The sequence below is a fragment of the Pleurodeles waltl genome, chromosome 4_1 (assembly GCF_031143425.1).
Source record: "Pleurodeles waltl isolate 20211129_DDA chromosome 4_1, aPleWal1.hap1.20221129, whole genome shotgun sequence".
NCBI classification, from domain to species: Eukaryota; Metazoa; Chordata; class Amphibia; order Caudata; family Salamandridae; genus Pleurodeles; species Pleurodeles waltl.
In genome coordinates this window covers 179001097-179017145 of record NC_090442.1, presented here as the reverse complement: position 1 = coordinate 179017145, position 16049 = coordinate 179001097, and the positions used below count along the sequence as shown (strand labels likewise).

General features: G+C 46.1%; 1 protein-coding gene across 1 annotated transcript in view; it reads right to left on the bottom strand.

Moving 5' to 3' along the window:
* Window positions 1–16049, bottom strand: part of TRIM24 (tripartite motif containing 24) — a 659378-nt gene that overhangs the window by 516632 nt on the left and 126697 nt on the right. The window lies entirely within an intron of this gene.

Sequence of the window (16049 nt, the reverse complement as noted above, 5' to 3'; positions counted from 1 at the left end):
TGTAGGAGGCTGGACTGGCTTGTAGTGAGTACCAAGGGGTACTTGCACCTTGCACCAGGCCCAGTTATCCCTTATTAGTGTATAGGGTGTCTAGCAGCTTAGGCTGATAGATAATGGTAGCTTAGCAGAGCAGCTTAGGCTGAACTAGGAGACGTGTGAAGCTACTACAGTACCACTTAGTGTCATATGCACAATATCATAAAAAAACACAATACACAGTTATACTAAAAATAAAGGTACTTTATTTTTATGACAATATGCCAAAGTATCTTAGAGTGTACCCTCAGTGAGAGGATAGGAAATATACACAAGATATATATACACAATAGCAAAAAATATGCAGTATAGTCTTAGAAAACAGTGCAAACAATGTATAGTTACAATAGGATGCAATGGGGAAACATAGGGATAGGGGCAACACAAACCATATACTCCAAAAGTGGAATGCGAACCACGAATGAACCCCAAACCTATGTGACCTTGTAGAGGGTCGCTGGGACTATTAGAAAATAGTGAGAGTTAGAAAAATAACCCTCCCCAAGACCCTGAAAAGTGAGTGCAAAGTGCACTAAAGTTCCCCTAAGGACAAAGAAGTTGTGTTAGAGGAATAATGCAGGAAAGACACAAACCAACAATGCAACAACTGTGGATTTCCAATCTAGGGTACCTGTGGAATAAGGGGACCAAGTCCAAAAGTCACAAGCAAGTCGGAGTTGGGCATATGCCCAGGAAATGCCAGCTGCGGGTGCAAAGAAGCTTCTACTGGACAGAAGAAGCTGAGGTTTCTGCAGGAACGAAAAGGGCTAGAGACTTCCCCTTTGGTGGACGGATCCCTCTCGCCGTGGAGAGTCGTGCAGAAGTGTTTTCCCGCCGAAAGAACGCCAACAAGCCTTGCTAGCTGCAAATCGTGCGGTTAGCGTTTTTGGACGCTGCTGTGGCCCTGGAGGGACCAGGAGGTCGCAAATTGGACCAGGAGAGAGAGGGGACGTCGAGCAAGACAAGGAGCCCTCTCAGCAGCAGGTAGCACCCGGAGAAGTGCCAGAAACAGGCACTACGAGGATGCGTGAAACGGTGCTCACCCGAAGTCGCACAAAGGAGTCCCACGTCGCCGGAGACCAACTTAGAAAGTCGTGCAATGCAGGTTAGAGTGCCGTGGACCCAGGCTTGGCTGTGCACAAAGGATTTCCGCCGGAAGTGCACAGGGGCCGGAGTAGCTGCAAAAGTCGCGGTTCCCAGCAATGCAGCCCAGCGAGGTGAGGCAAGGACTTACCTCCACCAAACTTGGACTGAAGAGTCACTGGACTGTGGGGGTCACTTGGACAGAGTCGCTGGATTCGAGGGACCTCGCTCGTCGTGCTGAGAGGAGACCCAAGGGACCGGTAATGCAGCTTTTTGGTGCCTGCGGTTGCAGGGGGAAGATTCAGTCGACCCACGGGAGATTTCTTCGGAGCTTCTGGTGCAGAGAGGAGGCAGACTACCCCCACAGCATGCACAAGCAGGAAAACAGTTGAGAAGGCGGCAGGATCAGCGTTACAGAGTTGCAGTAGTCGTCTTTGAAACTATGTTGCAGGTTTGCAGGCTTCCAGCGCGGTCAGCAGTCGATTCCTTATCAGAAGGTGAAGAGAGAGATGCAGAGGAACTCGGATGAGCTCTTGCATTCGTTATCTAAAGTTTCCCCAGAGACAGAGACCCTAAATAGCCAGAAAAGAGGGTTTGGCTACCTAGGAGAGAGGATAGGCTACTAACACCTGAAGGAGCCTATCAGAAGGAGTCTCTGACGTCACCTGGTGGCAATGGCCACTCAGAGCAGTCCAGTGTGCCAGCAGCACCTCTGTTTCCAAGATGGCAGAGGTCTGGAGCACACTGGAGGAGCTCTGGACACCTCCCAGGGGAGGTGCAGGTCAGGGGAGTGGTCACTCCCCTTTCCTTTGTCCAGTTTCGAGCCAGAGCAGGGGCTAAGGGGTCCCTGAACCGGTGTAGACTGGCTTATGCAGAATTGGGCACATCTGTGCCCAAGAAAGCATTTCCAGAGGCTGGGGGAGGCTACTCCTCCCCTGCCTTCACACCATTTTCCAAAGGGAGAGGGTGTAACACCCTCTCTCAGAGGAAGTCCTTTGTTCTGCCATCCTGGGCCAGGCCTGGCTGGACCCCAGGGGGGCAGATGCCTGTCTGAGGGGTTGGCAGCAGCAGCAGCTGCAGTGAAACCCCAGGAAGGGCAGTTTGGCAGTACCAGGGTCTGTGTTACAGACCACTGGGATCATGGGATTGTGCCAACTATGCCAGGATGGTATAGAGGGGGCAATTCCATGATCATAGACATGTTACATGGCCATATTCGGAGTTACCATTGTGAAGCTACATATAGGTAGTGACCTATATGTAGTGCACGCGTGTAATGGTGTCCCCGCACTCACAAAGTTCAGGGAATTGGCTCTGAACAATGTGGGGGCACCTTGGCTAGTGCCAGGGTGCCCTCACACGAAGTAACTTTGCACCTAACCTTTACCAGGTAAAGGTTAGACATATAGGTGACTTATAAGTTACTTAAGTGCAGTGTAAAATGGCTGTGAAATAACGTGGACGTTATTTCACTCAGGCTGCAGTGGCAGGCCTGTGTAAGAATTGTCAGAGCTCCCTATGGGTGGCAAAAGAAATGCTGCAGCCCATAGGGATCTCCTGGAACCCCAATACCCTGGGTACCTCAGTACCATATACTAGGGAATTATAAGGGTGTTCCAGTAAGCCAATGTAAATTGGTAAAAATGGTCACTAGCCTGTCAGTGACAATTTGGAAAGAAATGAGAGAGCATAACCACGGAGGTTCTGATTAGCAGAGCCTCAGTGAGACAGTTAGTCACTACACAGGTAACACATTCAGGCACACTTATGAGCACTGGGGCCCTGGGTTACCAGGGTCCCAGTGACACATACAACTAAAACAACATATATACAGTGAAAAATGGGGGTAACATGCCAGGCAAGATGGTACTTTCCTACAGTGATCACACTGCAAAGAAATGGATGTCTCCATTTTCTTTGGATTTGTGCGCTTGCGGGGCTCTTGCAAGTCCAACTATCCAGAAATACAAATGTATTTAACCTTATTTTCTCAAAAATTACGTAATATATTTAAACCAAATCACACTTCTGGACCAACATCTAGCTTCCCGCCAAGTTCGGTGTTATTCCGTTCAGCAACTTTCACATGGTCTATGGGAAAGTTCATGGGGATTTTGTGATTTGGCACCTCCCCTATCTCTACCCCACCTCAATATATCACCCCAAAACGTTCCATGAAGAAACTAAACAATAAAGAACACCTTTTAGAACATTGGTAGTTATAGTTAGGACCATGTTTCCATAGGAACTTGGCCAGTTTCACAAATCTTCATGGAACTTTACAAAAATAAATAAAATAAAACATCTCATCCATGTCAGCTCCTGCCTAGAAGGTTTTGGGGTAATCTGCCAGGCCGAGAAAAAGAATGGGGATGGTGGCATCCCCAAACATCAGAAACTCCAGCTCCACTCTATTTGTACACTCAGTTAGAATGCTGATTTCCCCTAATTATGGTAAGTCCTGATACACTTGTAAATCAGGTAATCTCCTTAAGTATAGAGTTTAAACTGTTAAGGGGTTCCCTGATGTACTGCATAACATCAACATAGAGTGCACTTAACAGGGGTCTACCAATAAAGTGCAAAGCGAAGTGTGCATGGTGTTACCTTAGTTTGCCAGCTATGGGTTCGAGGGCTAAGGCAAATAGGATTGATGACAGGAGGCATTCTCTGCCTAGTGCTATGCTGAACTAGTATTGAGGGTAATACTAAATGACTAGAGGAAGAAAGCATGCCCATATGGCTGGTGTAGAGGCATGTCCATTCTAGGGAGTAAATTGCCTTTGGCGCATTTAGAAGGACAACACAGCGCTAATCTCTGGTTCTATCTGGTGGCATGGGGCTAATATAGTGCACACATTGTGTAACGTTTATCTCCCTGGAATGAATTCTGCCTTATTTAGTATTTTCATCTTTTATTGGCTAGTAATTCAGCGAAAATGTTTGTATTGCCCAAGGTTTTTTTATTAGTGCTGCTACTTTTTTCCCAGGACTTTTTTCATCCCCACAGTATCTGCTGGTGGTGTAAGCACTCAGATATGTGGCTACACATTACACTATCTCATAATATTCAGTACTTTTCACTAATATTTTCAACTGTGGTGTTGGTAAATATGAGTCAGGGAGTATAAAGCAAATAAATGTGTTACCCTTACACACTTTGATCCCTGCATATTGAGGAACTGGTTATATTCTGGTGTGTCTTTTTAGGGAGAAAGGACACTATATCGGTTGACAAGTCTGAAAGCTATTATTATAGGGAGCAAGAGATTCCCAATGGTGTGTTATAGCCATGTAAATATTTAGCTTTAACCGAAGGTCTTGAGTGCTTCAGCTACATGTTACTTGTGATCCGAAGAAAAAAAAAAAAAAAAAAACACTGGTGGATTGACATATCCCAGGCTAACTCTTCGTACTTGTTAAAATTTTACTCCTAGTCTTGTTGTTGATGTTTCTACTCCTGTGCAAGATGATTTGATGTCTAACGTTGCTACTTGGTCGGGTAAAATCTTTGGTTGCATTGGTAACAGACTATTTCTTTGCATATCATTGTTTTTAGAGAGACTATATACATCCTTCATAGCCGATAATCCATTTGCTGACGTCTAAACAGAGGAATTTTCCTTGAAATTATATCGTCCTCAGCTATTACTAGGTTTTATATTTCACAGTTTTTCATTGTCACTACTCCCCAATTTTCTTCTTCAAAACGTTCTGTGATTTCATCCATTTCTGGTTTGTATTTCTCATACTCCTCCTGAGCATATCAATTGTCTAATCATGTTATTGGGGGCCTCCCTGAGATTGTCTTTCCACCTTTTACATTTTTCTGGGCTCTTGGCTTCAGCTGATGAAAAAATTAGGATGCACAAGGTACTGGAAAATATGATCACATTCAATAATTTTTTCAGTGATGCTGCTTACCACGAAGTGTAGGCAGTGTCTAGAAACCAGGCTCTCTAGAGATAGCTGTGGATGAGCAGCCGAGGCCTATCTTGGAGACATGCAAAGCTCATGCAATACCACTACAGTCACACAGTACCTACACACAAGAAAGAAAACACTTGGTTGTACAAAAATAAAGGTACTTTATTTTTGAAATACAGTATCAGAAAATACTAGAGAGGAAACTCTCCAATAGGAGGTAAGTAAATACAGACATACATATGCACACACACACACACATAAACAGTAAGAGGCATAAAAAGGTTAGAAAACAGAGTAAAATAGCAATAAGTAATAGTTGCCATAGGGGTAGCCGAAACCATATACTGAGAAAGTGGAATGTGCACACAGGGCCCCCCCACCTAGGTAAGTAATTTGTGTAGAAAGGAGCTGGGAGTACTATGAAACCATACAGGTAAGTATGCCATTGATGATGTTTTTGGAAGAGTTAATAGTTTGAGATAATAACAACTAAAAGGATAATGCAAATGTAGAGTTACGAAGCGGAGTAACCTTCTTTGAACAGACTCTTAAAATGGATTAGTCTATACAATTAATGAGATAGATCTGAGGAATTGTTGCAAACTGTTGCAACTTGGAAACTCATCAGGGAGAGAATAGTGGACATCAATGTGTCAAATTAGGTTATTGAGAAGCGATCAATAAACAACTAGACTTGTATAAGTGTTGTAAGTTGATACAAAGTTATAATAAAATAATGCGAGATACTTTACATAATGTTGAACATTAATTTGACAGAGTTGAATTCCGCAAAAATGGAAATTTGGTGTCCATTCGGAATTAAACATAAGGTATATTTAGAAACCTCACCATATTGGACTTTATGGGTACTTTTTGCTTTCGATTTTCAGTCTTTTAGATACTAATAATAGCAAAGCATGTTCTATACACTATGGGATCACTATGGGTTTTCTTGTTCGTATATATATATATATATATATATATATATTTTTTTAAATCATTGGGTGTTGGATTGTATCTTTCTCTGTGGAAATCACTATCACATATCTTTGACATTATGATTTTGCACAAAAGAAATTTGATCAACAGTTAATTTGTAGGGTTGGCAGTCTATCAAATACTAATTGGGTATTGGACATTTTTCTGAACCAATTGACATATGATAAAATATTTAATTCTCTTTTGTTATCAATATTTTGTCTGCCTTGATAAAGTCCCAGAACGGGACGAAACACATGTCGGCAAAATATTGTATGGGCTGAGTGGTTGAAGACTCAAGATTGAAGATCAGGGCCCAACTGTCAAACGGACTCTTGGCTATAACACTGCATGGGCGTAAGATTACCTTAAATGTTTGAAGATTTACAAAGTATGAACTCTTGGGCTTAGCTACTAAACGGATCTTTATAGCAACTGTCACTAATTCCTTTTGCAGTATTGAAATAATTCATATTTTGATATTGCTTTTTATGTGTTTTTACGGTATCATGAATAGAACATTACAAACACTTTATTTTGAAAGTATAGTTAATTTATTAAAGTTGTCAACGATACATATGACATCAACACCCAACTGGTTCTTTTTCTAATTGTGTATGCCGTTTTTTTCTGTTTATACTTTGATCTAATTCCCCTTTCTAGATGGTCTTATTGACTAGTACATGAATGACTTATAGAGATTTTGAGTGTTCCACTATTTTTTCTTATTTTGGATATTAACTGGTTTGTTTTTGATTCCAGCTTACACATGGTGGCAACAGATGTGGTATAGTGTTTGAGCACCATGTAGTGATATTTGAATATTTTCAGAGATGTGCGGCTAATCCAAATCATTGCTGCCATATTGTTTGTAGTTTAAGCAATGCAGTACCCCGCGACCAGGAATGCAGGAGTAAAACATTGGACTTCCCCAAAGGACGAAAAGAAAAAAAAGACTCCCAGAAGAGCCTGCAAGGAACCAGCAGTGGATTAACGAAGATAGAGACCTGCGGAGAGAGGGGACCAAGTTCCGAAGTGTCTGGAGTCCAGGGGGAGTAGGAGAGACTACCCACCCAGAAGTACCTTTTGGAGTTTGTCGACGAAGAAGGAAGACAGGTCAGCACTGCGGCACAACAGCTGGAGAAGAGTTCCTGGAAGATGCATTGCAGGATGTGTCGGTGAAGAATTTCCACCAACAAGCCTTGGAAAAGGCAAATTTGTGGTTGGAGGAAAAGAAGTGCTGCCGGGGGCTAGCAAGGCCCAGGAGGACTCTACCCAGGAGGGGGAGTCACAAGGGACCCTTCACATCACAGAAGGCCCATAGGAGCAGAAGAAGCACCAAGAGGACAGGGACACAGAAGTAGCTGAAGCAGCACCACAGCAGTTGTTTCCACGTCGTCGGCCCACGCAGAGGCCCAGGAATTGCAGGAGGGAGTGCTGGGGGCTGGAGCTACACGTTGCCTGAAGTTGCCCTTGGAGGTTAAGCAAACGAGCTTTGGCAGCTCCAAAGGACACGGTGCACAGGGTCCTGTCTTGCGTGGAGTGGAAGTGACTTAACACCAGAGACAGCTGGTAGGGTGGTCCAAGGGAGACTGTACGGACCAACACCTGTGATGCTGGGCCCACGCCACTCACGATGAGGGGAGATCCACGCAACGGGTCGTCGTTGCAGCCTGGTACCTGTAGTTACAGGGGAGTAATGCCTTCACCCCAAGTGAGATTCCCTCTTCTTGTGGAGGCTGAAGAGTTGCAGTCTTCTGAGGATGCACAGCCGGGGAAATGTGGCAAAACTGGCAGGAAATCTGGATACAATGTTGCAGAAGAGCCTTCCTCATGGATCTGCAGCTTGTAGGTTCCTGGAGGGTCCAGTTGCGGTTCCTGAGGCCAGAAGTCGAAGCAGAGGTTGCAGAGGAGCCCCGCTGGAGTCTTGCAAGCCAAATCTGAGAACCCACTCAAGAGGCAGTGTAGGAATGTACCATCTTGCCTGGCATGTTACCACCATTTTTTTACTTGTATGTATGTTTGTTATCGCCTGTGTCACTGGGATCCTGCTAGCCAGGACCCCAGTGCTCATAAAGTGTGCCCTATATGTGTTCCCTGTGTGGTGCCTAACTGTATCACTGAGGCTCTGCTAACCAGAACCTCAGCTTATGCTCTCTCTGCTTTTAACATTGTCACTGCAGGCTAGTGACTAATTTTACCAATTCTGATTGGCACACTGGAACACCCTTATAATTCCCTTGTATGGGGTTCCAGGAGATCCCTATGGGCTGCAGCATTTCTTTTGCCACCCAAAAGGAGCTCAGACAATTGTTACACAGGACTGCCACTACAGCCTGAGTGAAATAACGTCCATGTTATTTCTCAGCCATTTTACACTGCACTTAAGTAACTTATAAGTCACCTGTATGTCTAATCCTCATTTAGTGAAGATTAGGTGCAAAGTTACTTAGTGTGAGGGCACCCTGGCACTAGCCAAGGTGCCCCCACATCGTTCAGGGCAAATTCCCCGGACTTTGTGAGTGCGGGGACACCATTACCCGCGTGAACTTCATATAGGGCAATACTTATATGTAGCGTCACAATGGTAACTCCGAACATGGCCATGTAACATGTCTAGGATCATGGAATTGTCGCCCCAATACTGGTATTGGCAGGCACAATTCCATGCATCCCCAGGGCTCCAGCGTAGAGCCCGGGTACTGCCAAACTAGCTCTCTGGGGTTTTCTCTGCAGCTACTGCTGCCGCCAACCCTCAGACAAATTTCTGCCCCCCTGGGGCCTGGGCAGCCTAGTCCCAGGAAGGCAGAACAAAGGATTTCCTCTGAGAGAGGGTGTTACACCTTCTTCCTTTGGAAATAGGTGTTAAGGGCCTGAGAGGAGTAGCCTCTCCTGGCTTCTGGAAATGCTTTGATGGGCACAGATGGTGCCCATCTCTGCATAAGCCAGTCTACACTGGTTCAGGGATCCCCCTAGCCCTGCTCTGGCACGAAACTGGACAAAGGAAAGGGGAGTGACCACTCCCCTGACCAGCACCTCCCAAGGGGACGTGCCCAGAGCCCCTCCAGTGTGTCCCAGACCTCTGCCATCTTGGATGCAGAGGTGTGAGGGAACAATGGAGACCTCTGAGTGACAAGTGCCAGCACGTGACATCAGAGACCCCTCCTAATAGGTGCTTACCTCTCTCTGTAGCCAATCCTCCTCTGAGGGCTATTTAGGGTCTCTCCTGTGGGTTTCTCATCAGAAAACGAATGCAAGAGTTCACCAGAGTTCCTCTGCACTTCTCTCTTCGACTTCTGTCAAAGATCGACCGCTGACTGCTCCAGGACGCCTGCAAAACCGCAAAAAAGTAGCAAGACTACTACCAGCAACATTGTAGCGCCTCATCCTGCCGGCTTTCTCGACTGTTTCCTGGTGGCGCATGCTCTGAGGGCTGTCTGCCTTCACCCTGCACTGGAAGCCAAGAAGAAATCTCCTGTGGGTCCTCTGAATCTTCCCCCTGCCAACGCAGGCACCAAACTTCTGCATCACCGGTCCTCTTGGTCCCCTCTCATCTTGACGAGCGTGGTCCCTGGAACACAGGAGCTGGATCCAAGTGTCCCCGACAGTCCAGTGGCCCTTCTGTCCAAATTTGGTGGAGGTAAGTCCTTGCCTCCCACGCCAGACAGTAATCCTGTGTACTGGCTGAACTGCAGCTGCTAGGGCTTCTGTGCACTTTTGCAAGACTTCCTTCGTGCACAGCACAGCCCAGGTCCCCAGCACTTTGTCCTACATTGCTCAACTCGCTGAGTTGACCTCTGACTTCGTGGGACCCTCTTTTGTTGTCCTGAGACGACAGCCGTGCTCAGATCTTCTGAACGCCTGTTCAGGTGCTTCTGCGTGGGCTCTCTGTGTTGCTGAGCGCCCCCTCTGTCTCCTCCAAGGAGCGACCTCCTGGTTCTTCCTGGGCCCTGGCAGCACCCAAAATCCTCAACTGCGACTCTTGCAGCTAGCAAGGCTTGTTTGCGGTCTTTCTGAGTGGAAACAACTCTGCATCCTCCAGCACCCCGTGGGACATCATCTGACCAAATGAGAAGTTCCTGGCACCTTCTGTTGTTGCCGAATCTTCAGCTTCTTCCACCCGGAGGCAGCCTTTTTGCACCTTCAGCCGGGGTTTAGTGGGCTCCTGCCCCCCCCGGACACTTGCGTGACTCTTGGACTTGGTCCCCTTCCTTTGCAGGTCCTCAGGTCCAGGAATCCGTCTTCAGTGCTTTGCAGTCAGTTTTTGTCTTTGCAGAATCCCCTATCTCGACTTTACTGTCTCTGGGATAGTAGGATAACTTTACTCCTACTTCTCAGGGTCTTGGGGTGGGGTATTTTGTACACCTTAGTGTTTTCTTACACTCCCAGTGACCCTCTACACACTACACTAGGCCTGGGGCCCATTCGTGGTTCGCATTCCAATTTTTGGAGTATATGGTTTGTGTTGCCCCTAGGCCTATTTTCTCCTATTGCATTCTATTGTGTACAACAGTGTTTGCACTACTTTTCTAAGTGTTTTCCTTACCTGATTTTAGTTTGTGTGTATATTTTGTGTATATTACTTACCTCCTAAGAGAGTATGTCCTCTGAGATACTTTTGGCATATTTTCACTAAAATAAAGTACCTTTATTTTTGGTAACATTGAGTACTGTGTTTCTTATGATATAGTGCTATATGACATAAGTGGTATAGTAGGAGCTTTGCATGTCTCCTAGTTTAGCCTAAGCTGACCTGCTATAGCTACCTTCTATCAGCCTAAGCTGCTATAAACACCTCTTCTACACTAATAAGGGATAACTGGACCTGGCACAAGGTGTACGTACCACTAGGTACCCACTATAAGCCAGGCCAGCCTCCTAAAGACAGACCCTATATAGCCCACAGAAGGGGCTTGGTCACCTAACCAGGTAACTACCCATCACAGGGTGCTTCTGACGTCACCTGCCTGGCCTGGCCACTCAGATGCTGCCAGATTTCCCTGCCAACCTTAGAACCAAGATGGCAGAACCCAGGGACCCTCTGGAGGAGCTCTGGGCACCACCCCTGGGGTGGTGATGGACAAGGGGGTGGTCACTTACCCTTCCATTGTCCAGATTCACGCCAGATCAGGGACTGGGGGTGCCTGAACCGGTGTGGACAAGTTTATGCACAGAGGGCTCTAAATGTGTCCTTCAAAGCAAAACCAGTGGCTTGGGGAAGCTACTCCTCCAAAGCCAGTCACACCTATTTCCAAAAGGAGAGGGTGTTACCCAATCCTTTTTCTGCCTTCCTGAGCTTGATCAGATCAAGCAGCAGGAGGGAAGAAACCTGTCTGAGGGGTGGCAGTAGCTGGGCTGCCCGGAAAACCCTGTAAGACTGGTGGTAGCAATGCTGGGGTCCTCTAAGGAGCCCCCAGAGTGCATGTAGTCATACTTCCAATACTTGCAACAGAATTGGGGTATGATTCCAACATGTTTGATACCAAACATGCCCAGGTTCGGAGTTACCATTATGTAGCTAGACATAGGTAGTCACCTATGTCCAGTAAACACAAATTGGTGTCCCTGCACACACTAAGTCCAGTAAAGTGGGGCTGGAGTTTGTGGGGGTACCTCTGCTAGTGCAGGGGTGCCCTCACACACAGGTACCTGCACCCTGCCACTTGAGCTGAGAGGGTCTATCATAGGGGTGACTTACAGTGACCTGGTGCAGTGACCTGTAGTGAACACAGGTGTGTGCACCCGGTTCCCACAGACTGCCATGGCACGCCGGCATATCCCTTTGCATGGGCACCCTATGAGTGGCAGAATAACTGCTGCAGCCCTTACGGATCCCCTGGAACCCCAATGCCCTGGGTAAATAGGTTCCCACATACTAGGGACTTACATGGGGCACCAGTATGCCAACTGGGTGGAGAAAAGGTTAGTAGCAACCACATTTAGAGGAGAAAGCATAATCACTGAGGTCCTGGTTAGCAGTGAACCCAGTTAAACACACTGACACACAGGCCAAAAGTGGGGGTAACCAAGCTAGAAAGAGGCTACTTTCCCACACTATACAATTTTTTGGGGGAATAATGTGTGAACACCAAAACAAAATGTGCTATAGTCAGTACAAATATATTCTAGCTATATTTCTTGTATGTGTTCACATTGCAAAGAAAGAAGATCTTAGTGAGAAATTAATTTACTCAGGTTACAGCTGATTTAAAAGACTGAGTTTTTTCTGATTTAACCAATACACATTTAGCCTTTTAACTGGCTCCCAGGCCTGGGCCTTTATCACAGCTGTCTAAAATAAGTGATGGTGACAAAGCCTTAAATGCAGATGTGGATCACTATTGATATATTTGAAAACTCATTTTCGGTTAGCTGCGAGTATGCATGTTGAATCACAGCAAGCATGAGTAAATCCAGAGACAAAAAAGCCTGGGATCATGATATCAAACACATAGACCTCCCTAATTTTGTGCCTCACCTTTTGAACAGCTTACCCAAAATCTACAAAACTCAAGATGTTAGCTCTCCCACTACAACGTAGCCATGCTCGCAATCCTTATTGATTTGCTATACTCATAGATAAGAAAACATTAAACCAATACTTGCTTGAAATGCTGAGAGAAATCTTAAGGACATTCAGCAAATTTGGCACCAAGACCCATCATTTGCTATATTTTTGTCAGTCGACGTTGACACATGCTTTTGTCTTTGAACATCATACATTGTTTTTCTACAGGCCCCCAACGTGCATTGCTTCAATGGCGATGAATATTTTGCAGGTGGTCTCAATGGTGATGTGTGTCTTGATGTTGTGCTGTGTGTCTTCGACCCTGATGAAGGATGCAGGGCTATCGAGGCCGACCTTGACTGTGAGGCTGTCTCTGCACCGAGGAGTATCTTGGCATCGACTGATGATGCCTTCTTGCCGGCAATGTGACTCCCAACATCAGTCCAACGAACATACCTGTATCGTCCTCGATGTCATACCTCTTGACGTCGACGGAATCTTGTTGTTGGGAGTTTTTCATGAGATCTTCCTCTGTGAGGAAAGTTTGGACGCAAGGAGGGCTCTTTGGTGGAAGACTGGTGTTCCCCAAGGCCTCTTGTGGATGGATCCTCTCTCCTAGAGTCCTTGTAGCCTTATCTTCTACTTGTCCTTGAGGGTATGCCTGGACACCTTCTGGCAGCGGGGACAACTGTCAGGGCAGTGGGAGTCTGGGGGGCAGACAATGCAGACTGAGTGAGGGTCAGTCTGAGCCTTCTTCCCACAGGAAGGACATTTCACAAAAAGAGAAGGCATATTTGACACAAAAGATGTTTTTCTGTCAGAAGAAAAAGGTTGTCTGTACAGCAGATACTGGCAACTACCAAGTGAGACTATTTTGAAAAAGATTTTAAAGATTTTTCTGACAATTATTGTCAGAAAAGGAGAGCTCAGTGCTCTGGGATCCTAACAGAGGAGCCAGAAAAATGAACTGACCTGTCACCTGTGAGGCATAAAGGGATACAGGGGAATTACAAGATTCTTAAAGGCACAGTGCCAGCTGTGGGCTTCAACAGCTAGGATTTAAATACTCACTTGTACATCTCGCCAATCTCTGGGTAGGAGGGTTTGCTTTTTTCCTCCAACCTTAACCGAAACACAGAAATGGCTAGAAAACAAGGGGTGACCTCATATTACAGGGGATTCTACATCTATTTAACTTAAGAGTGGCAGACACACCAGTCCCAGACACTACAATGCAGAAGAAACGCATGATGGCTCTCCAAGGAGCAAGCAATGTGGGAAAGAAACAAAGCAGTAGTGAAATTGAAACTTCGCAGTAGTTCGGAGAAGGGGACGTCTGAAATCGTGTTAGATTCGCCAGATGGAGTGATGGACACAGCCTTGGCAGAAATTGAACTGGAACTTTGGTCAGGGACTAGCCTCACTCCAATGCCAGCTGACCATGTCATTTGCTATTGAGAGGATGCATCCTTTGGCCATGCCTCTCAGCATGGTGGCCAAGGTGGTGGGACCACTGCTAGTGTGCACAAGTTTGGGTGGGGTTCTTGTGGCAGCCCGGGGTAGCGGTCCCAGAGAGGGTGAGTTAGAGGTCTGAAACTGTTGCCATTACAACATTACAGACCTACATGGTTATCAATAATTACACCCCTCGCCCCTTAAAAGTCAGATATGGAGAATGTTGCACATTTCTTGTTTATAGTTGCTACTTGGTCTGGGGCGAGTTCTAGCCACGACCTGGGAAAGGGGGTTTCTGTGAATGTTAAGGTTATTGTTTATGCTGAGCAGCACATAAGAATAGGACCATCCCCCTGGCTAGGTGTGACGGGGTAGGGATTTGGGGGGGGGAAGAGGTAGAAAAGACACTATACATCACAAAATGGCGGCAGACCTCACTGGAATGACATCCAGATATTAGCTTCTTACCTGGAACATGAGGGCAGTGGCTATTCAAAACATTGCCATCAGATTTATGACAACTTGAAACGTGGACAGAAACAAATTGCATATTTGTGCGATACATACAAAGGCAACTGAATTCACCTCACTATGACAACTCACTAGAAGATGGAGAGCCAAATAGTGGGCACCAAATACTCAGCATAAGCGAGAAGGATACTGATCTGGATCTCACCCTGCTGCTGATGGTAATCCCCAGAATCTAGGTGGATACACAAGGACGATACATAGTGACATAAGGCACCCTAGATGGGGTATTGATCTCAATGGCGGCATTATATGGCCCAACAACTACATGCAGTTTTTCAACAGCGTCCCACACACACTAGTACAAGATTTCAACACACTGAGTATATGGGGTGGGGACTTCAATTGCTTGCAAAATGTGACGCTGGATAGGTTGCTTCCCCCATTATGGGGTGCAGCAAGCATTAAGGCTGCAGCCTCCATTTGAACGTAGGTACCGGGTAGAGAATTGCATGATGTGTGGAGCAACATGCACCTCCAGACAGCTGAATACTCACATTACTCCCATATACACCACATGCACACTCAGACTGACCTGCAACACAGCATCGGCTCTTCACATACTCAACACGGAGTACCTAGGTCAGAACCGCTCTGAACATAGTCCGCTCAAAATGGTGGCGCAATGGGAAGAAGCTGTGCTCCAAAACCCACCTGGAAACTACACACCGAAGCGCTACAGGACTCCATATTCCAAGCCACAATGGGGACATGCATAGATCAGTATTTGAAGAACAGTGAGGGGTCCGCATCCAACAAGGGGGTGGAATGGGACGCAGTGATTTGAGGCCAAAGCCTGAAAACCCAGTTTGGGGTAGAGACCACGATTCCGACTCTGCTTAACTAGTTGGGAAGACTATCCTGGTGCAGGACATATGTGCCAGAGGGAGCCCTGACAGGGGACAGGACCTTAAGGACCATAGGCAGGAACAAAGATCGCCACTGGACAGACTGGCCAGACAAGTGTTTTAGAATTACAGAGGTAAACAGCACTCGGACGGCCATAAGGCCACTCGCTTGCTGGCCTGGCTCCTAGAGGCAGAAGCGTGCAGGACACCATATGCAGCTAGAAATTCCCTGAATTGTGTTATAGCAAATACAAAGATAGATATTATTAGGGTGTTTTGAGACTACTATAAAGCCATGCACACTATGTTAAGGTGTTTCCACTATTAAGTATTGATCAGCTCCAGTGACAAGAGTTGAATGAGACACTCACAAACAACGAGATTCAGACAGCACTATATCAGTTGTCCCAAACCAGAACACCAGGGATGGATGGCCTTTCAGAGGAGTTATACTTTACCTAAAAGATTAAACTGCCACTGCAGTTACTCCACCTGTACCGAAATGCAAGGCAAAGGGAACCCTGATGGAGACTATGAGAGAAGCCCAAATGAACAAGTTACTTACCTTTCAGAATGACTTATCTGGTAGAAACTATCCGCACCGTTCCTTACCTCTGAAAATCCCAATGCAGTACATATATATGAACCACCTCGGTGCACTAACATCAGTTACTTAAACGACTTTC